The following is a 23,484-nucleotide window of genomic DNA, read 5'->3' on the forward strand; positions in this document are numbered from 1 at the left end:
CCCTGAATGTGAGGTCATCCAGAGTCTGAGGAATCCATTATACCACTCCAAAAATAAAAGCCCACAGACCCTGGGGGTTGGAGCTGACTAGCTGAAACAAAGCTACCTGAAGCACCTTTGAGGTATGCCCAATCCTTAGGGTTATCAAGCAGAAAAACCAGCACCTCCAGCCAGGTGTGTCTCCCTCATAAAGAAAGCTGATTGGAACAGTTCTTCCTGCTTCTGAGTGGCAAGCTCACCTCAGATGCTTCTGAGAGCACAGATCTTGCATTCCCACCAGGCCATCTGAGGACCTAGCCTCCCTCATGTGGATTCAGCTGAAGCAGCAGTCCTTGGAGAGAAAGGTAAGAATGGACAATCAAGAAAGGGACAGAGGCCAGGGCTGTGGCTCATGCCTGTAATCCCAGCGCTTTGGGAGGCTGAAGCAGGTGGATCATGAGGTCAGGAGTTCAAGACAAGCCTGGCCAACATGGTGAAACCCCGTCTCTACTAAAAAATACAAAAATTAGCTGGGCATGTTGACTCGTGCCTATAATCCCATCTACTTGGGAGGCTAAGGTAGGAGAATTGCTTGAACTGGGACCTGGAAGGCGGAGGTTGCAGTTAGCGGAGATTGGCTATTGCACTCCAGCCTGGGCTACAGAGTGAGACTCTATCTCAAAAAAAAAAAAAAAAAAAAAAAAAAGTTGGGGGGTGCAGAAAGTCGACAGTCTGGAAACTACCCCAGCATGGACAGTTACAGAAGCCACATACTTGTGTGTCCTCACTCACAGGAGGACCGTGCAAAGGCCAATTGCTAGGCAGGCAGGCCTCACAGATTCTCTCAGCCAGGCAGTCACCAGTTCGGCCAAAGCATTTGAATCTGAAGATTAAATGTTAAGAAAAAAATCCTAGAAAAACATGTCACATATATTTTCTCTGCCGAACCAAAAAAAAAAAAAAAAACAACAAAGAAACACTTAAAGTTCATTTCTAAGAATGGGCCCAAGAAGTACTCAAAGTAATAATAATAAAAGTTACTTGTTAGTCTGACTGTCCTGGACGAGAATCCCCTCCCTGCTCGCAGGTGGGAAGCTGAGTGCCTGGAGAGAGAGGTAGCTCCTCCCCTGACCCCTCCCTAAGGCTGCGGAACGCGGCGCCGTCGGGTCGCCATGGAAACCGCGGCGGGTGGGCGTATCCCGGGTAGGTTGGCGGCGTGGAGCTGCTCCGGCTGCTCGGGAGACGCCAGACATGCAGCTGGAGGCTGCGCGGACGCAGAGGTAAGAGAGCAGCTCCTGGGTTCCCTTGATTCGCAAGCGCTTGGCCCTTGCCCGGGTTCTGGGCGAGTGAAACAGACAGTCGCCTCCCAGCATGCCCAAACCCTCCCTAGTTTCTCACTCCTGCTCTGCTAAATCACCATCTCCCAGCCAGGACCCGGAATGTGGATTTAACCGGGGGTAGTTTATAGAGTCGGGAGATTGGTAGATACGAGGTTCGCCTATTCTTATTTCCCAACGCCGTACCACCACCAGTTTACGTAATGATAAAAGAATCTGCACCCCGATTTCCTCCCCAGCGGCTCTTGAACGGAGTACTTGGAGCTGGAAAGAGCCCAGTTCTCGCCTTGCAGTACTGTCAGGTGTGAGCTGATTGGCGTCGCAGTTTCTGTGGGTTTCCCACTGGGGGGCAGCCTAGTCCTTCGCTCCGATTCCTCCGCAAAGCAGTAGCCCACAGTGTGGTTTCTAGCTAATTCCGGCTGCAGCCTGGTTAATAATACAAGCACTTCTAGAAAGCGGAGCTTGGATGCAGAGCTGTAAATGGAAGAAGCTCTCAGCCCCAATTCCTGGTTTACAGTTAGGGTTTTTAGAACAAAGAATCCACGCTTGTAAAGGAATAATCTTCCCCTTGAGGATAATACACGTGAACTGAAGGGCTCGTTTCTCAGCCCCTTTAGCTTTATCTTTTATTGGGCAATCAGGTGGGACTCCAGGATTGATGTAGGCTAGCCCTAGCCTTGGCTGCATCCTGGGTAACGATAAGCCTCACCTGACCACCTTTAGCTGGAAATAGCCCATTTCTCTCCTTGCAGTACCGTAAGGTGTGAGCTGATTGGCGTCGCTGTTTCTGTGGGTTTCCCACAGGAGGCAGCATGATGGTGAGACAGGACTTCTGCACTAATGGGGATCTCCGTAGCTTCAATGACTGTAAAATCAGGACCTGTCATATCTGCATAGCCTCTCTTAGAGACTCCATAGAATGGGATAATCTATGGGTCTCTAGTACCCTAATGCATTTACCATACCTTATTTTGATAACTTTTTTATAGGTCTGACATATTATTTCATGTATAGGCATTATCAACTTATAAGATCTTAAATTTGGAAAGGAGACTTTATTTCTTATAAGAAGTTGCAGTTTGCAGGGTGGCCATCGGCAAGGGAATCTAGCCTCCGGCAGAGACCAATAGCAGGTGCTTCAGAGGAAAAAAGGGAGAGGTTAGATTTATGCCCAAGGAAATTAGCTATATATACATATTCAGTAGGTTATAGAAGAATCTTATGAATATTTATGAAGGAGTCAATACATGTGCACAGAATGAACATGTATGTAACATACAACCCATGTTCACTTTGGGGTGGTGACAACATTAAGATGCAGTAAAATTTAGGCCACACACATCAAAAGGTGAAGCAGGGACATGAAAGTCATCAATGCTAAGCCTCTATAAATCAGCCAGAACCGGTCTGTGGTCTCTTAGAAGAAACTTACTGAAATCAGTCTCTTGTCCAATCAGAGCTGTAGTTATGCCTTGTAGAGCAGGGGATCAGTTAGAATCTGGTGGTTGGTGAACTGCAATTGTTTCCATATTGCTTCTCTGGAGACCAGGGCTTGTTTGCTGCTACAGAAAAAGAAAAACCTTGTGTCAGGTAGAACATAGTTTATTCTTTAAGTGTAGGGGCTGTAGGACTTAACTTTTGCCTACCACCACCTTAGATCTTGTTTATAATTTGGTATCTTTTTACCACAAAGAGTCCATTCTGTCTGCTTATGATCTCTATTTTAGCAACATGTAATAAGATCAGCTTTCTTTACATTTGTGTAGAATGTACTTCCTCCAATTCAAACTTTCAAATCATGAATTATTGCTAAAAGGAGGTGAAGGGGCTGAGAAGGTTAGGACCAAGTGAGCAGACCCAGTATATCCTTTGGAAAAATAGATGTTGTTTTGTATAAGAAAGAGATCCACAGTCAAATAAGTGTGTAAAATAGTTGATTAAATATATTTCTTTACTGCAGGACATTTTTCAGAAATTTTAGAAAGCAAATATAAATTGTGACTCTTCAACTTAAAGCTGCACTTAAAGCATTTCTCACATTTATTTCCGATGAAACCTTTTATCTACGGTGATTTCCAGAGTAACTATTCCACAGAATATACTTTGGAAAACACGAAACTGAATACCAATGACTTCCCCAAGAAGTCTCCATAAGGTTGAATGGTAGACAGCTGTTGGGTTTTTCAATGTGGCAAAATAGATTTGGGCTGTCTTCTTCAGGAGAGGATGGGAATATCCTTTTGAAACCCAGTAGATAAATAATTAATTTGGCACAGAGGACATACTTACATTATGTTTCAGATGCTCAACATTATTTATTCCTCAAAACTGTTCTCTCAAATAGATACCGGTTATCCCACTTTATAGGCAGCAAAACTGACATTCATGAATTAGTCAGATGCCACCTCCAAGCTCACGTAGCCAGGAAGTGATAGCACTGATATTTGGAGCCAAATCTTCTTTAAGATAGTACAGTGAAGAACCTAAACCCAGTAGCAGGGCAGCCAGCAGGGGTTGGGGAAGAACTGATTTTGTTTTCATGGTCACTTGAGTAATTAATGATGAAGCGTGAGTGTTCTCAATAATTGGTAGTGTTCTCAATAGCATCTGGAATGGTAAATCCTTTCCAGAAGGTTTTCCATTTACCCAGATCCATCAGAATCACTATTCCATGGCAACTATACCCTTCCGAAGTTTATTTATTAAATAATAAGACTTGGAAGTCAAAATTACTCCTTAATCAATGAACTGCAGAATGGATGTGATGTTAGTGGGCAAGAAAACAACACTGATCTTCTTGTACATCTCCATCAGAGCTCTTGGGTGACCAAGTACATTGTCAATGAACAGAATATTTTGAAAGAAATCTTTTTTTCTGAACAGTAGGCCTCAACGATGTGCTTAAAATATTCAGTAAGGCATGCTTCAAACCTGTGTGCTCTCATCCAGGCCTTGTTATTCCATTTGTAGAGCACAGGCAGAGCAAATTTAGCATAATTATTAAGGGCTCTAAGGAACTTTTAAATGGTAAATGGGCATTGGATTCAACTTAAAGTCACCAGCTGCATTAGATCCTAACAAGAGAGTCAGCCCCTGAAGGTTTGAAATCAGATATTGATTTCTCCTCTCTACATGTGAAAGTTCGAGATGACATCTTCTCCCAATAGATGGCTCTTTGGTCTACATTAAAAATCAGTTGTTTAGCGTAGCCACCTTTATTAGTGATCTTAGAGATCAATGATCTTAGCTAGAGATCATTAACACTTGCTGCTTCACCTTGCACATTTATGTTATGGAGACGGCTTCTTAAACTTCATGAATCAAACCATTGCTGGTTTTCAACTTTTCTTCTGTAGCTTCCTCACCCCTCTCGGCCTTCATAGAATTGAAGATTTAGGTCCTTGCTCTGGATCAGGTTTTGGCTTAAGGGAATGTTGTGGCTGGTTTGATCTTCCATCCAAAACACTAGAATTTTCTTCATCTCACCAGTAAGGCTGTTTTGCCTTCTTAACATTCGTATGTTCACTGGAATAGCACTTGCAATTTTCTTCAAGAACTTTGTCTTTGCATTCACAACCTGGCTAACTGGTGCAGGAGGCCTAGCTGTCGGCCCATCTCAGTTTTCAACATGTCTTTATCACTAGGCCTAATCATCTCTAGCTTTTGTTTTAAAGTGATAGATGTGCACCTCTTCCTTTCACTTGAACACTTAGAGGCCATTGTAGGGTAAATACTTGGCCCAATTTCAATATTGCTGTATCTCAGGTAATAGGGAGACCTGGGGCAAAGGAGAAAGATGAGGGAATAGCTGGACAGTGGGGCAGTCAAGACACATAAAACATTTATTAAGTTCACTGTCTTCTGTGGGCTTGGTTAGTGGCTCCCCAAAACAACTACAATGGCATATCAAAGATCATTGATCACAGATAACTATAATGGATATAATAATAATGAGAAAGTTTGAAATATTGTGAGACTTGCCAAAATGTGACACAAAGACACCAAGTGAGAACATACTGTTGGGAAAATGGCGCCGACAGACTTGCTTGACACAGAGCGTGCCTTCAAAGAAAAAAAAATCTGCAGAGCACAATAAAGCAGAGCACTGTGGAATAAAGTATGTCTGTAAATGAAAGCTGTATGCAAGCAAGGAGGCAGAGATCAAAGGGGACCAACTCTACTTAAATAAAAAGTAATGTCTAAGAAGAAGATAGGACATGGGCCTTTCTCTTGTCCTTGGAGCTATTTCTGGAACTCCCCCCTGGAGGAACATAGACTCTTTCCTTTAAGCTAGAATTAGCATGTCTGCAGAAGTATTTAGATGATCTGCTGCTGGTGGAGGAGTAGGGCAGCCCATGTGGACTCCCACGAAGGGAAAAATTTGCACTCAACTTAAATTTGATCTGGACACGACAAGCCAAACTTCTGGAAACTTAATCCTTTGGCAGGACCTGTGGGCTAGGGGCCCAAATGGCATGCTGTTTAGAGAAGCCAAAAAATCAGCAGTTGAAAAGAGAAACAGACTTTTGATGTGGTTGGTGCCAAATCAGTAGACCATGCCAAGAGGCCCATGGGATGGCAAACAGCTGGTCAGAGACAGGATTCTGAGGCTATATGTTAGAAGAATTGGATGCTTGCAGCCAACTAAGACACATAAAATAGTAGGATGGAGAGAAGTCACGCACCAAAGTAAATAGGGTCTTCCTAAAATGAGAGCCCCTCCTGACATGGGGGAGGTTTGAGGGAGGCATTTGGTAGCAGCAGAAAGCCTGGGATCAGGACAGATGGATGTGTTTTTATTGTAAAAAACTAGAAAGCAGAACACTCTGAGAGACCCTCTGCTTAGTCATTTTGTCCCACATTGAAGGACTTAGCATTATTCCAACTCTGAAAAATTAAAATCCAAAGTTAGCATTGGTTATTCCTGGGGAGTAAGATTATGGGTGTTTTTTATTGTGCTCTTTGTAACTTTCTTTATCAAGCTTACTGCCATGGATTTGGGTTCTTTTCATCTTCAATTGTTTTAATTGGAAAGAAGGCAGAGCCTTTTTTTTTGTAATGAAAGACTCAAATGAAGTGAGTTTTAGAGAATAAGTGATAGAAATGTCTGGCCTTTTAGAGTGTGTGTGTGTGTGTGTGTGTGTGTGTACTTTAAATTGAATCCAATGCCCATTTACCACTTATTCTGTACAAGCACACACAAATAGAAAGAGAGGGGAAAAAGGCAAAGATCATTCTGCTTCAGGAAGACTTAGCACATCCCAGAGAAATTATCCCATGGAAGAGGAAGGATGTTTCAGGGCTGGTTGAACCCTCCGAAAAGTGCCAATAGGGAAAAATATTTGAAGATGGCCTTGGCTATGTTTTCTATTCTGTGGTCTTCTATATCTATATCACTTCTTCAGCTCATGGGAACCAAGTCACATAGCCAAGATACAGAAGCTAAATTTGACTATGCTCTTTCTCCCCCTAAATTCCCTTCTTTGGTACATACCCTTTTCCAAAATCTGCCCTATAGTTCCTTCTACTTAAAGCCACTTCCTCCACTTAAGAATATGTTTACCAAGCTCCTTGTTCAAGGCAGGGAAACCTTTATCCAGTATCTTTCCTAGGCCTCATAGTTGACTGAATCTCTGAGACCCAGGATTAGCCCTCTACCAGCAATCCTTGCCACACGCTCAGCAGCATGGCGGCCACTGGAATGTCCCTGCCCCCTGTTACCCTAGCTTGGGCCTGCCTCCCCTTTTCGAGGTAGCTTTGCCACCCCCACTCCCTCTCTCCTCTGCAGCTCAACTCAAAGGCCAGAGCAGGTAAGATGTGCAGCAGTGCCCCAGTGAATAGATCTGAAAACTGGAGGGCACAAAGGATTCTCTGTCCCCTGACCCACATAATCCACTGCCTAATTGACCCTAACTCTGTGGACAGAGGCCTGTCTGGCTATTGCAGCTACCCCAATACCACTGATGTCCATTCTGCCTCTGTGCAGGCTCCCTCCTGCTCTTCCGTACTCTGTGCTCAGGAGGGCTCTCCTGCCTGTTGAGTCTACAATGGCCCATTTTTGTTCTTCAAACGTTTCATCATGCTCCCCCTCGATCCTGGATGCCAGTCCACCACATGCCCACACAGTTAACTCCTCCTGCACCCCACCCTGAGGTATTTTCAACCCCCTCTTTCTGCCTTCTCCCGTTTTGAAATCCCCAGTGTCTATTGTTTCCAGCTTTATGTCCATGTGTACCCATTGTTTAGCTCTCACTTATAAATGAGAAATACGATATTTTATTTTCTGTTTCTGAGTTGTTTGGCTTGGGATCATGGTCTCTAGCTCATTGAAAAGTGAGGGCTCCCCAACTACATAGCCCAGCAGCTCTCTTCTCCATCCTCACTTATTACTTCTCTTTTGCATTTATCGCTATCTGATACTTTTCTTGTGTGTTTTTTTAAGTATGCTTTTCTTAGGAATTTCTTATTTAGTTACTGTTTGTATCCTCCCACTAGAATTTAAGCTCCGTGATAGCTGGGATTTTTATCTGCTTAGTCACTGTTATATGTTTTGCACCCAATGGGGAATATATATGTGTGTATGTGTATATATATATTAAATATATATTTAAATATATATTAAATATATTTAAATTTAATATATATTGAATATATTTAAATATATTTATATGTATATATGATGTATTTATAATATATACATATATATTTCATATATAAATATATATTTTAATATATAAATATGTATGAAATATATATAATATATAAATATATATTTTAATATAAATATATATGAAATATATATAATATATAAATATATATTTTAATATAAATATATATGAAATATATATAATATATAAATATATATATTTTTATATATATATAAATATATATTTGTATATTATATATAAATATATATTTATATAATATATAAATATATATAAATATATATTTATATATATAAATATATATAAATATATATTTATATAATATATATATATATATTTATATATAAATATATATATTTATATAATATATAAATATATATATTTATATATAAATATATATATATTTATATTTAATATATAAAAATATATTTTATATAAATATATATTGCCGGGCGCGGTGGCTCAAGCCTGTAATCCCAGCACTTTGGGAGGCTGAGGCGGGTGGATCACGAGGTCGAGAGTTCGAGACCATCCTGGTCGACATGGTGAAACCCCGTCTCTACTAAAAATACAAGAAATTAGCTGGGCATGGTGGCTCGTGCCTGTAATCCCAGCTACTCTGGAGGCTGAGGCAGGAGAATTGCCTGAACCCAGGAGGCGGAGGTTGCGGTGAGCCGAGATCACGCCATTGCACTCCAGCCTGGGTAACAAGAGCAAAACTCCCTCTCAAATAAATAAATAAATAAATAAATATTAAATATATATAAGATATATTTAATATATATTTATATATTACATATAAATATATATATTTACATGTTATATATATAAATATATATTTACTTTAAATTTAAATATATATTTAAATTTATATATATTAAATATATAATATACAATATTTAATATATTAAATATATTTATATATTAAATATAGTATATTATTAAATATATATTTAATTTATATATTTATAAATAAATGTAAATATATTTATAATAAGTATATTTATTTATATATATTTTAAAATATATATATTTAATATATAAATATATAATGGAAATAAATATATATAATGTTTTATATAGAGCATATATTTATATATATATAAAACATTTGCTTGCACCCAGGAGGCAGAGGTTGCAGTGAGCCAAAAGCACACTACTGCACTCCAGCCTAGGGGACAGAGTGAGGCTCCAACTCAAAAAATGTGTGTGTGTGTGTGTGTGTGTGTGTGTGTGTGTGTGTGTGTATTTCTTACATATATAAATATACATGAATAATAATTGTATATGTGAAACATATATATGTTTTAAAAGGCCACAGCAGTGCTTGTTTACTGCTATATGTTTTGCACCCTGTTGGGCACAGAGTAGGTGCTCATTCAGTGTGGGTCGATGACTGCAGGATGAATGAATGCCTGTAGGGGTAAATGGATTTGGAGGGCCTGTTCTAAGATCGAAAGCATTTCCAGGTTCAAGTACCTGACTTGCAAATGACTTTTGGAATAAACTTTTTTAAAGATTAGATACTGTCTGTTATAAAGAGTTATTCAAGTCCAAGGTGTCAGATATTTTCCAACTCTGCTTGTTAATCCTTGAAGCCGCACAGGAAAGCAGCAGCCCCAGATCCTTTACTTTCAGCAGCTCAGTGTATGAGCCTTGCCCAGCTTCTGATCTTTGATCCCCCCGTTTTGTTTGTACTTCTCACTCACACACACACACACACACACATTTTTTGAGTTGGAGCCTCACTCTGTCCCCTAGGCTGGAGTGCAGTAGTGTGCTTTTGGCTCACTGCAACCTCTGCCTCCTGGGTGCAAGCAAATGTTTTATATATATATAAATATATGCTCTATATAAAACATTATATATATTTATTTCCATTATATATTTATATATTAAATATATATATTTTAAAATATATATAAATAAATATACTTATTATAAATCTATTTATATTTATTTATAAATATATAAATTAAATATATATTTAATAATATACTATATTATTAAATGTCTCTCAGGACATTTGTTCCTTGAGTCTGTGCAACTCTGGACCATCTCTGCAGGCTAAAAGATGTGCCTGTTGATAAGAGGAGGAGCCCTGCAGCAGGAATCTGGTGCCAGCTGACCTCAAAGCAACCTGATCTCCAGAAAGTGTCTTTGTTATACTCAAATGGGCCTTCCAGATGAGCCCTGTACGAATATGCATGATAGCAAAAGCTCAGACGCAAGCTCAATGCAGAGGCTTTTTATGTTACTGCTGTTCTTAACTTTTGATTTGTTTTCTTTAGGGATCCAGCCTCTCTTTGACTATGAACCCAAACATAAGAAAGAGAAGTTTCTTGGGGCCCCCAAAAAAGTCATAATGCTTTCTGAAATTGAATTTTCTTCTGCTTCTGGAAACTCAGTCTTCATGCAAAGAAATGTCTCTGTGTTTTCTTGATTCCCATCTTGATTCTCTAATTTGAAGATAACATAGGTGTTGCTTTGTGTCTACGTAGAGTGTGGCAAAAAGACAGGAAACAGAAAAAGGTCAAAGGACCGTCTCTCTCACCTTTCAAATCTCTTTTCCTTAAGTTATCCTTAAATATCTGTCTTCATTATGCCCTAAAACATTTTCTCTACAACTGATGCTATCCAGCCAGTGGTTTTTAGTAGCACCTGTAATTCAAATGCATGTAATCCAGTATCCAGCCTTAAATACACACCTCAGTTTCTAGTCCAAATAAACATCCCACAGGTACTTCAGGTTCACTAGATCCAAGCCTAACTCATTATCTTTGCACCAAAACAATATTTTTTAATTAAAAATTTTTAAAAATAATGATAAATTTAAAATGCTGGCTCTCCTGGAACTGAGCCTGGCTAATGACATTATTTTTTCCCACTCACTCAAACTAGGCATTTAAAAATCAAGCTTGACTCCCCACCCTGACACTGCAAATTCTGTCCATCACTGAGTCTCTGTTTGACCCTACTCCAAGCTTCCAAATCTTCTCAGGAACCATGGTAATATCAGGGCTGGGTCCTGTGGAGTATCTAATACCTGTGACACCAAAAGGAGTAATTTTTTGACACCTCTCTCCTCTATACAACCAAACTATTTTCAAAATGGCCATGAGTGTGATGATAATTATGTCTTCATAACATATGTAATTTACAATATCATACATATAAATTATATATATTTATACACAACAAATACTCAAAAAAACAAAGCAGTGAAAATGTTCTTTCTTTTTTTTCTTTTTTGAGACGGAGTCTCACTCTGTCACCAGGCTGGAGTGCAGTGGTGTGATCTCAGCTTACTGCAACCTCCTCCTCCCAGGTTCAAGTGATTCTCCTGCCTCAGCCTCCCAAGTAGCTGGGAATACAGGCACGTGCCACCATGCCCAACTAATTTTTGTATTTTTAGTAGAGATGGGATCTCACCATCTTGGCCAGGCTGGTCTTGAACTCCTGACCTCGTGATCCACCTGCCTTGGCCTCCCATAGTGCTGGGATTACAGGTGGGATTCCGCATGCCCAGCCAAAAAATTTCTATTAAACTAAATATGTATAATTTTATAATATATTAGTCTAAAAATAATAAAAAGGAAATTGCCACAACTATTTTTTATTAATTTTTATATCTACCTAAATGACTGAACTTTTATCCTTTGGTTACAGCCTGATATATTAATAACATAAATGGCAGTCCAATAGCTAGGTTTTAATAAAACTAAAATGTCTGCAGAGGTATAGTTTAGGCAATTACTTTTGATATTTTTGGAGTCTTACTATGCTCCCACCGCTGCCTCCCAAAGTGCCGGGACTAAAGGTGTGAGCCACTGCACCCGAGCTCGCTCAGGCAATTATAAATGTGGGATTCAGTTTTCTTTTGTGTTCTTTTGTTTTAAGATAAATAATTAACAATTGAAAAGAATACACTCCAATTTTAAACTGTTATTCTGTTTAGAAAAAAAATATTTCATGAATGAAATAAAATTTGTACTTATAAAACAAAAATATTATACTTCCCAGTTGGCAAACATTTTACATTTTAAATTAAAAATTTTTAAATTGTGTTTGGGTGACACTGAATGGCGAAATTAAGTGAATTCAAATTCTATCTCTTCATGTTTGCAACCACTGTTACCGCTATTTCTTTCTAATCTATATAGGAATATGTCACGCCACAGGGGTTAAGACTAAACTGCACCCAAAGCAAGATCCAGCGTTTCCAAACTGTTAAGAGCTCTTGAAATGGATGTGGGTAGCTAAGGCTATTGTGCCAAGGGCACTGAGAATGAACTTCCACATAGCACATTTATCAAAATGTAAATAACACAAAACAGAAGACCAGAAAAAAGAAAGTCACACAGAGAAAGAAATCAGGAGATCTTGCATATGTAACTTGAGTATGCATTTGAAATATACTCCCTGCTTTATTTTTTTGTACATGTATGCACTTTCTTTTTATTATTTTTTATTGCCTTTTACGTTTTGGGGTACATGTGAAGAACATGCGAGATTGTTGTATAGATACACATATGGCATGTGATTTGCTGCCTTCCTCCCCATCACCTATATCTGGCATTTCTCCCCTTGCTATCTCTCCCCCAATTTCCCCCCGACAGACCCCAGCATGTGATGCTCCCCTCCCTGTGTCCATGTATCCTCATTGTTCAACATCTACCTATGAGTGAGAACATGCGGTGTTTGATTTTCTGTTCTTGTGTCAGTTTGCTGAGAATGATGGTTTCCAGGTTCATCCATGTCCCTACAAAGGACACAAACTCATTGTGTTTTATGGTTGCATAGTATTCCATAGTGTATATGTGCCACATTTTCCCTGCCTAGTTTGTCACCGATGGACATTTGGGTTGGTTTCAGGTCTTTGCTATTGTAAACAGTGCTGCAATGAACATTCATGTGCATGTGTTGTTATAGTAGAAAGATTTATAATCCTTTGGATATATACCCAGTAATGGGATTACTGGGTCAAATGGAATTTCTATTTCTAGGTCCTTGAGGAATCGCCACACTGTCTTCCACAATGGTTGAACTAATTTACACTCCCAACAGTGTAAAAGTGTTCCTCTTTCTCCACATCCACTCCAGCATCTGTTGCTTCCTGATTTTTTAATGATCGCCATTCTAACTGGCGTGAGATGGTATCTCAATGTAGTTTTGATTTGCATTTCTCTAATGACCAGTGATGATGAGCATTTTTTCCTATGTTTATTGGCCTCATGTATGTCTTCTTTTGTAAAATGTCTGTTGATATCCTTCGCCCACTTTTGAATGAGCTTGTTTGTTTTTTTCTTGTGAATCTGTTTTAGTTCTTTGTAGATTCTGGATATCAGTCCTTTGTCAGATGGGTAGATTGCAAAAATTTTTTTCCGTTCTGTTGGTTGCCGATTCACTCTAATGACTGTTTCTTTTGCTATGCAGAAGCTGTGGAGTTTGATTAGGTCCCATTTGTCTATTTTGGCTTTTGTTGTCAATGCTTTTGGTGTTTTGGTCATGAAGTCCTTGCCTATGCCTATGTCCTGAATGGTTTTGCCTAGATTTTCTTCTAGGGTTTTTACGGTGTTAGGTCTTATGTTTCAGTCTTTGATCCATCTGGAATTAATTTTAGTGTAAGGTGTCAGGAAGGGTTCCAGTTTCTGCTTTCTGCACATGGCTAGCCAGTTTTCCCAACACCATTTATTAAACAGGGAATCCTTTCCCCATTGCTTGTTTTCGTCAGGTTTGTCAAAGATCAAGTGGTTGTAGTAGATGTGTGGTGTTGCCTGCGAAGCCTCTGTTCTGTTCCGTTGGTCTATATCTCTGTTTTGATGCCAGTACCATGCTGTTTTGATTACTGTAGCCTTGTAGTATAGTTTGAAGTCCGGTAGTGCGATGCCTCCAGGTTTGTTAGAATTGACTTGGCTATGCAGGCTCCCTTTTCGTTCTATATGAAGTTTAAGGTGGTTTTTCCAGTTCTGTGAAGAAGGTCATTGGTAGCTTGATGGGAATAGAGTTTCATCTGTAAATTACTTTGCACAGTATGGCCATTTTCATGAAATTGATTCTTCCTAACCATGAGCATGGAATGTTTTGCCATCTGTTTGTGTCCTCTCATTTCATTGAGCAGTGGCTTGTAGTTCTCCTTGAAGACGTCCTTTATGTTTCTTGTTAGTTGTATTCCTAGGTATTTTATTCTCTTTGTAGCAATTGTGAATGGCAGTTCGTTCTTGATTTGACTCTCTTTAAGTCTGTTATTGGTGTATAAGAATGCTTGTGATTTTTGCACATTGATTTTGTATCCTGAGACTTTGCTGAAGTTGCTTATCAGTTTCAGGAGATTTTGGACTGAGATGATGGTGTCTTGTAACTATACAATCAGGTTGTCTGCAAATAGAGACCATTTGACTTCCTCCTTTCCTATTTGAATACCCTTTATTTCTTTTTCTTGCCGGATTGCTCTGGCTAGAACTTCCAATACTATATTGAATAGGAGTGGTGAGAGAGGACATCCTTGTCTAGTGGCATATTTCAAAGGGAATGCTTCCAGTTTTTGCCCGTTCAGTAGGATATTGGCTGTTGGTTTGTCGTAAATAGCTTTCATTATTTTGAGATACATTCCGTCAATACCTAGTTCATTGAGGGTTTTTAGCATAAAGGGCTGTTGAATTTTGTCAAAGGCCTTCTCTGCATCAATTGAGATAATCATGTTGTTTTTGTCTTTGGTCCTGTTTATGTGGTGAATTACATTTATAGTCTTGCTTATGTTGAACCAGCCTTGCATCCCCAGGATGAAGCCTACTTGATCATGGTGGATAAGCTTTTTGATGTGCTGTTGCAATCAGTTTGCCAGTATTTTATTGATTTTTTTGCATTTATGTTCATCACGGATATTAGCCTGAAGTTTTCTTGCTGAGTCTCTGCTGGGTTTTGGTATCAGGATGATATTGGTCTCATAAAATGATTTGGGAAGGATTCCCTCTTTTTGGATTGTTTGGAATAGTTTCAGAAGGAACGATACCAGCTCCTCTTTGTATGTGTGGTAGAATTTGGCTGTGAACCCATCTGGACCTGGGCTTTTTTTGGGTGGTAGGCTATTAATTGCTGCCTCAAATTCTTCCCTTGTTATTGGTCTATTCAGGGTTTTGACTTCTTCCTGGTTTAGGCTTAGGAGGACACGAGTGTCTAGGAATTTATCCATTTCTTCCAGGGTTACTAGTTTATCTACATAGAATTGTCTGTAATAATCTCGGAAGATGGTTTGTATTTCTGTGGAATCTGTGGTGATATCCCCTTTATCATTTTTTATTGCATCTATTTGATTATTCTCTCTTTTCTTTTTTATTAATCTGGCTAGTGGTCTGTCTGTTTTGTTGATCTTTCCAAAAAAACAGCTCCTGGATTTACTGATATTTTGAAATTTTTTTGTGTCTCTGTCTCCTTAAGTTCTGCTCTGATTTTAGTTATTTCTTGTCTTCTGCTAGCTTTTGGTTTTTTTATCTTGCTCCTCTAGCTCTTTCAATTTTGACGATAGGGTGTCAATTTTAGATCTTTCCATGCTTCTCATATGGGCATTTATTGCTATGTATTTTCCTCTAGACAGTGCTTAAATGTGTTCCAGAGATTCTGGTATGTTGTGTCTTCATTTTCGTTGGTTTCGAAGAACATCTTTATTTCTGCCTTCATTTAATTGTTTATCCAGTCAACATTCAAGAGTCAGTTGTTCAGTTTCTATCAAGCTGTGCGGTTCTGAGTTAGTTTCTCAATTCTGAGTTCTAACTTGATGGCACTGTGGTCTGAGAGACTGTTTCTTATGATTTCTGTTCTTTTGCATTTGCTGAGGAGTGTTTTACTTCCAATTATGTGGTCAATTTTAGAGTAGGTGTGATGTGGTGCTGAGAAGAATGTATATTCTGTGGATTTGGGGTGGAGAGTTCTGTAAATGTCTATTAGGTTTGCTTGGTCCAGGTCTGAGTTCAAGTCCTGGATATCCTTGTTAATTTTCTGTCTCATTGATCTGTCTAATATTGACAATGGGGTGTTAAAGTCTCCCACTATTATTGTGTGGGAGTCTAAGTCTCTTTGTAAGTCATTAAGAACTTGCTTTATGTATCTGGGTGCTCCTGTATTAGGTGTGTATATATTTAGGATCATTAGCTCTTCTTGTTGCATTGATCCTTTTACCATTCTGTAGTGTCCTTCTTTGTCTCTTTTGATCTTTGTTTGTTTAAAGTCTATTTTATCAGAGACTAGCATTGCAACTCCTGCTTTCTTTTGCTCTCCATTTGCTTGGTAAATCTTCCTCCATCCCTTTATTTTGAGCCTTTGTGTATCCTTGCATGTGAGATGGGTTTCCTGGATACAGCACACCGATGGGTTTTGGCTTTTTATTCAATTTGCCAGTCTGTGTCTTTTGATTGGGACATTTAGCCCATTTACATTTAGGGTTAATATTGTTAGGTGTGAATTTGATCCTGCCATTTTGATGCTAGCTGGCTGTTTTGCCTGTCAGTTGATGCAGTTTCTTCATTGTGTCAATGCAATTTACCATTTGGTGTGTTTTTGGAGTGGCTGGTACTGGTTGTTCCTTTCTATGTTTAGTGTATCTTTCAGGAGCGCTTGTAAAGCAGGCCTGGTGGTGATGAAGTCTCTGAGTACTTGCTTGTTCATAAAGAATTTTATTTTTCCTTCACTTACAAAGCTTAGTTTGGCTGGATATGAAATTCTGGGTTGAAAGTTCTTTAAGAATGTTGAATATTGGCCCCCATTCTCTTCTGGCTTGTAGGGTTTCTGCTGAGAGATCTGCTGTGAGTCTGATAGGCTTCCCTTTGTGAGTTACGTGACCTTTCTCTCAGGCTGCCCTTAGCATTTTCTCCTTCATTTCAACCCTGGTGAATCTGACGATTATGTGCCTTGGGGTTGCTCTTCTTGAGGAATATCTTTATGGTGTTCTCTGTATTTCCTGCACTTGAATATTGGCCTGCCTTGCTAGGGTGGGGGAGTTTTCCTGGATAATATCCTGAAGACGTTTTCAGCTTGGATTCATTCTCTCCATCACATTCAGGTATACTTATCAAATGTAGATTAGGTCTTTTCACATAGTAGCATATTTCTTGGAAACTGTGTTCATTCCTTTTTACCCTTTTTTCTCTTGCTTTCTTGTTTTATTTCATTGAGTTGTTCTTTGACTTCTGATATCCTTTTTTCTGCTTGGTCAATTTGGCTGTTGAAACTTGTGTATGCTTCATGAAATTCTTGTACTGTGTTTTTCAGCTCCATCAGTTCGCCTGTATTCCTAAGTTGTTTATTCTCATTAACATTTTGTCAGATCTTTTTTCAATGTTCTTAGTTTCTTTGCAGTGGGTTAGAACATGTTCTTTTACCTCAGAGAAGTTTCTTATTACCCACCTTCTGAAGCCTGTTTCTGTCAATTCATCACACTTGTTCTCCATCCAGCCTTGTTCCCTTGCTGGTGAGGATTTGTGATCCCTTGTAGGACGAGAGGCATTCTGGTTTTGGGCGTTTTCATCCTTTTTGTGCTGGTTTCTTCCCATCTTTGTTGATTTATCCACCTGTCGTCTTTGTAGTTGTTCGCTTTCAGATTGGGTATCTGAGTGGACGCCAGTTTGTTGATGATGAAGTTATTTCTTTCTGTTTCTTAGTTTCCTTCTAACATTCAGGCCCCTCTGCTGTAGGACTGCTGAGGTCCACTCCAGGACCTGCTTGCCTGGGGATCACCTGTAGCAGCTGCAGAACCATAAGGGTTGCTGCCAGTTTCTTCCTTTGCTATCTTTGTCCCAGAAGGATACCTGCCTGATGTCAGTCTGAGCTCTCCTTTATGAGGTGACTCTTTGGATATATGGGGGTCAGGGAGCTGCTTGAGGAGACAGTCTGTCCTTTATAGGAGCTCAAGTGCTGAGCTGTTAGCTCCATTGTTCATTCAGAGCTGCAGGGCAGGTATGTTTAAGCCTGCTGCAGCAGAACTCATAAACCTCCTTTTTTTTTTTTTTTTTCCAGGTGCTCTGTACCAGGGAGTTAGGGCTTTATTATAAGTTTCTATCATGCTGCTGCTTTTTTTCATGGCTGACCTGCCCAGTGAGGAGGCAGCCTAGTCACTGTCTGCCTGTAGAGGCTTTGCTGAGCTGTTGTGGGCTCTGCCCACCTGCTTTGTGAACTTCTCTTCAGTCCCTCTGCACTTTCACTGGGAGCTGCAATCCTGAGCTGCTCCTAATCGGCCATCTTGGATCTGTTGTATACTCCATGCTTTGAACAACTTGGAAAAAAACATTTCTTTCTTACAAACACACTTTCCTCCTGAAAGGAATTTTGATGTATTCTATTTTCTGAAATCTTACTGTTTTGGATGTATGTATGGCAACAAAATGTTCTGTTTATAAATAAATGTAGAAGAAAAATAGATTTGTTTTTTAGAAGCAAATAGTGGTTTTTGTTATATCTTCTGAAACTTCCAAACCCAATTTGGTTATGCATTGCCACTATGATGCTATTACTGCAGTAGAGAAAGATGTCCTCAAAGAGTGAAATAGTTACTGTGAGTCTAGAATGACCTGGAGGTGCCGGATTATGTACCTTAACTCCCAGAATTTCTCAAGCAGTTACTACATGTCCAGAACTTTGTAAGGGATTTGCAAATTAGAAATTATTTTTCAATCCCACAACAGCTCTGTGATAAATGCTGTAGTTAAACATAATTTTAAAGATGAGGAAGTCAAGGATTCTAGAGATTAAATGAGTTACCTAAAGTCACACCTAAGAACAGCAAAGATGAGACCTGAGCTGAGGCCATCTGGTTCGAGAGCCTGAACACTTAGCCATCATACTACACTGACTTTCTCTTCCAGATATGCCAGCTACTGCTATACTTTTATCAGTGTCTCCTAGGCAGCAATTTTATACTCTGGCCTTTTGTCATTTGTACAGACACACTAAGTAATAATGATGATGATGATGCACAAAATTATGTTGTGTAAAAAACTAAAATTTGTTTTTAACAGTTTTTGTATAATCTATTAAAATATTAATATTAATAGTTACTTCATAATAAAATATTAAGTTACTTCATAATGGATTAAATAACTATTAAACATAAAAGATAATTTATTAAAAGTAAATATAAATGAAATTATTCTTTATGGACAAATGTTACTTATTGCTAAAACAAAACTGGGTTCGGCATCATGTATTTTTCATTTTGGTAGAATTAAAATAGAAATGGAAAGGCTTGGCCAGTCACAGTGCTGACAAATAGAAATGGAAAGGCTTGGCCAGTCACAGTGGCTCGTGCCTGTAGTCCCAGCACTTTGAGAGGCCAAGGCGGGTGGATCACCTGAGGTCAGAAGGTTGAGACCAGCTTTGCCAAAATGGTGAAACCCCATCTCTAATAAACATACAAAAATTAGCCAGGTGTGGTGGCAGGCGGCTGTAATTTCAGCTACTCAAGTGGCTGAAGCAGAACCTGATTCAACCTCCTAGAATCCGTTGAATCCAGGAGGCAGAGGTTGCAGTGAGCCAGGATCCATGCCTTTGCACTCCAGCCGAGGCAGCAGAGCAAGACTCTGTCTCAAAAAAAAAAAAAAAAGGGAAAGGCACTTGGTTATAATAAAGCTACTCAACTCATACTCCTCATAAAATATGTTAAAAAAATATATAGTGAACCATAACAATATAATTTTTGCTAACAGCTTTGTTAAGATATAATTAACATACCATAAATAATGCATAAAATTAATTGGTCTTTATTCACAGAGTCTTACGATCATTACAACTACATAAATTGAAAAAAATTTATCATCCAAAAAAGAAACTCTATACCTATTAGCAGTCATTCTTCACTCTTTCTACCCATGGAAATCACTAATCTACTTTCTGTCTATATAGATTTGCTAATTCTGGACATTTTATATAAATCAAATCATGCAATAGACGGCCTTTTGCTTTTGGCTTCTTAGCATGTTTCCAAAGTTCGTCTATGATATAGCATGTACCAATAGTTTATTTGTTTTTGTGGAATGAATACACCACATTTGTTTATTCAGTTTATGAATCGATGAACATATGGGTTGTTTCCACTCTTGTGCTATTATGAAAAGAGCTGCTATGAAAATTACCCATTTTTGTGTAAATATGTCTTCTATTCCCTTGAGTATGTACTTAAGAGTGGAATTGTATGGTAGCCTTTGGCTTGTATACCTTATGCTTAGCTTTTTGAAGAACTGCCAAACAGTTTTCCAAAGTAGCCACACAATTTCGCATTTTTACCAGGAATATATGAGGGTTTCAATTTCTCCACATCCTCACCAACACTTTGTAGCCTGTCTTTTTATTACAGCCATTCTTGTGGGTATAAAGTGGAATCTCATTGTGGCACTGATTTGCATTTATTTAATGACTAATGATACTGGACATCTTCTCTTGTGCTTACTATCCATTTGTGTATTTTCCTTACCAAAATGTCTATTGTGATAATTTTACCCACTTTAAACATTGGCTATGTTTTTATTACTGAGTTAGAGGTATTTTAATATATTATGGGTACAGATTCCTTATTGGATATATGATTTAAAAATATTTTCATTCTTTTAGTGTTGTGTCTTTTCACTTTTCTTGATGGTATCTGTTGAAGCACGAACATTTTTTAATTTATTACTATTTTTTATTTTGTCATTAGTGCTTTTGCTGTGCTAAGAAATCATCCTCTTAATCAAAGATTAAAAATATCTACTCTCGTGTTTCTTCTAAAAGTTTTCTAAATTGTAACATAAACAAGGGCTATGATTTATTTTGTGTATACAGTGTGAGAAATTGGTCCAATTTTATGATTTTGCTCATAGATACCAGTTGTTGAAACGATGACGATTCTTTCCCCTTAGAATTGTCTTGGCATCTTGTCAAAATCAATTGTTTACCAATGCATAGGTGTTTTTCTGGACTCTCAGTTCTATTTCATGGATGTATATGTCTGTCCTTATGTTTGTACCACACAGTCATGATTACTGCAGCTTTGCATTAAATTCTGAAATTGGGAAGTGTAAGTCCATCAACTTTGTTCTTTTTCAAGATTGTTTTGGTTAGTCTGTGCCTTTTATATTTCCATATAAAATTTTAAGATCAATTTATCAATTTCTACAAAGCAAGAAGCTGATGCCTGCTAGGGATTGTCTCGAATCTGAAAATCAATTTCAGGAGTATTGCTATCCTAACAATATTAAGTTTTCCATCCATGAGTATGTGATATCTTTTCATTTGTTTCAGTCTTCTTTTTTTCAGTGAAGTTTTGTTGTTCACAATGTACAAGTCTTGTTACAATCGGTAGCTAGTCAGACATGAACGGGGCAGGAGATACCAGGAAGGTCAGGCAATCATCAGGTGACTGTCAGGCAGTTCTTAATTGTCTCTCTCAAATAATAATCAGTCACAGCCAGCACCAGGGAAAGACAGCCTCTCAATAGATAGAAAAAAACCTGGAACTGGGTGACCAGCAGCTTCCCAAAAACATCTCAGGAGTTGGGCAAGTGGGCTTAATCATGCACAATAAGAGACAAAATGGTGGCGTTTAACTGGTACATCACCTTCCTCTAGAAACTGGTAAGGGAATGCCTCAAGTGAGCATGTGCACAATTTCAGTAAACATACTGCGCAGGCAGCCACCGTGTGCTTGCAGATAGCTCAGCCCAAGGGAGGAATCAGGGGAGAAGTAAGGCAAGACCCTGAAAGTACACCAATGTATTAAAAACCCCAAGTCAAAAGGTCAAACGGTGCACTTGATCTCTCAAGTTCCCTGCTTGGCCCTCTTCGAAGTGTACTTTACTTACTTTCATTCCTGCTATAAAGCTTTTAAATAAACTTTCACTCCTGTTCTAAAACGTGCTAGATCTTTCACTCTGTCTTATATCCCTCAGTTGAATTCTTTCTTCTAAGGAGGCAAGAATTGAGGCTGCAGGGATTAGCCGCTGGTAACAGTCTTACATTTCTTTTGTTAGGTTTATTGCTAAGTATTTTATTGTTTCTGACACCTTTTTAAATCTAAGAAACATTTATAGTCTATGCTCTCTAAAGCCTGCTACCCAAGGGCTTCATCAGCATGATAAGAACGTTGGTATTCATAGTCACTTATCCTTATCCGGACATTTCCTTTCTGTTGATCTCAATTCTTAGACAAACGCTTTCAATCAATTGCCAATGAGAAAATTTTTGAATCCACCTATAACCTGGATGCTCCCTCACATTCTTTCCACTTGTCCAGCCTTTCCCAACCACACCAATGTACAGCTTACATGTATTGGTTGTTGTCTTATGTCCCCCTAAATGTATAAAATCTAGTTGTGGCCTGACCACCTTGGGCACATGTTCTCAGGGTTTCCTGAGTGCTGTGTCATGGGCTATGGTCACTCACATTTGGCTCAGAATAAATATCTTCAAATATTTTACAGAGTTTGACTTTTTTTGTTGACATCTTGTATCCTGAAACCTTGTTGAACTTGTTAATTAGCTCTAAAACTGCTTTTTGAATGCCTTTATATATATAAAATGTTATGAGCAAAGATAGTTACTCCTATCCAATCCAGATGCCTTTTATCATGTTTTCTTCCTTAATTGCTCTTACTGAAATTTGCAATACGTTTAACAGAAGCCCTGGAGAGAAAAAAATCTTTACCTTATTCTTGCTTAGGAAGAGAACAATCAAGTATGATAACTGCGGAGTTTTCAGAGCCTTTACCAGATTGAGGATACTTTTTTCCATTCCTACTTCATTGTCTTTTTAATTATGAAAGAGTACTAGATTTTGTCTAATGCATTCTCTACATCTATTAGAGATGATCATGCAGTTTCTCTTCTTTATTCTACTAACCTGGTATATTTTGTTGATTGACTTTAATGTGTTAAATGACCTTGCATTCCTGAGATAAATCCCACTTGATCAAGGCATATAATCCTTCTCACATGTTGCTGGATTCAGTTCAGTTGTTTGTGGTTACTGTTGCTGCTGCTGCTGCTGTTGTTGAGACAGTCTCACTCTTGTTGCCCAGGCTGAAGTGTAATGGTGCGATCTCGGCTCACCACAACCTCAACCTCCCAGGTTCAAGTGATTCTCCTGCCTCAGCCTCCCAAGTAGCTGGGATTACAGGCATGCACCACCACATCCAGCTAATTTTTTATTTTTAGTAGAGACGGGGTTTCTCCATGTTGGTCAGGCTGGTCTTGAACTCCCAACCTCAGATGATCTGCCTCAGCCTCCTAAAATGCTGGGATTACAGGTAGGAGCCACTGCACCCAAGCATAATTTATTTCGTTAGGATTTTTTTTTTAAATCTAGTCATAGGATACATTTGTCTGTACTTTCCTTTCTTGTAATATCTTTGGTTTTGGCATCAGAGTGATACTGACCTCAGAGCATGGGGAATTACCTCCCCCTGTCTGTTTTTTGGCAGTTTGTGAAGTGCTGTTTGTTTTTTTAAAGTTTGGTATAATTTGTCAGTGTAGCTGTCATCACC

General features: G+C 38.7%; 1 long non-coding RNA gene across 1 annotated transcript in view; it reads left to right on the forward strand.

Annotated features, from left to right (window-relative positions):
- The first annotated feature begins 1,167 nt into the window (after positions 1 to 1,167).
- Positions 1,168 to 23,484, forward strand: part of LOC104653220 (uncharacterized) — a 57,139-nt gene continuing 34,822 nt past the window's right edge. The window contains exon 1 of the long non-coding RNA XR_746454.3: positions 1,168 to 1,259. This is a non-coding gene — a long non-coding RNA (uncharacterized LOC104653220). The remainder of the gene's footprint in view (positions 1,260 to 23,484) is intronic.

The sequence above is a fragment of the Saimiri boliviensis genome, chromosome 2 (genome assembly GCF_048565385.1).
Source record: "Saimiri boliviensis isolate mSaiBol1 chromosome 2, mSaiBol1.pri, whole genome shotgun sequence".
In the NCBI taxonomy this organism is placed as follows: Eukaryota; Metazoa; Chordata; class Mammalia; order Primates; family Cebidae; genus Saimiri; species Saimiri boliviensis.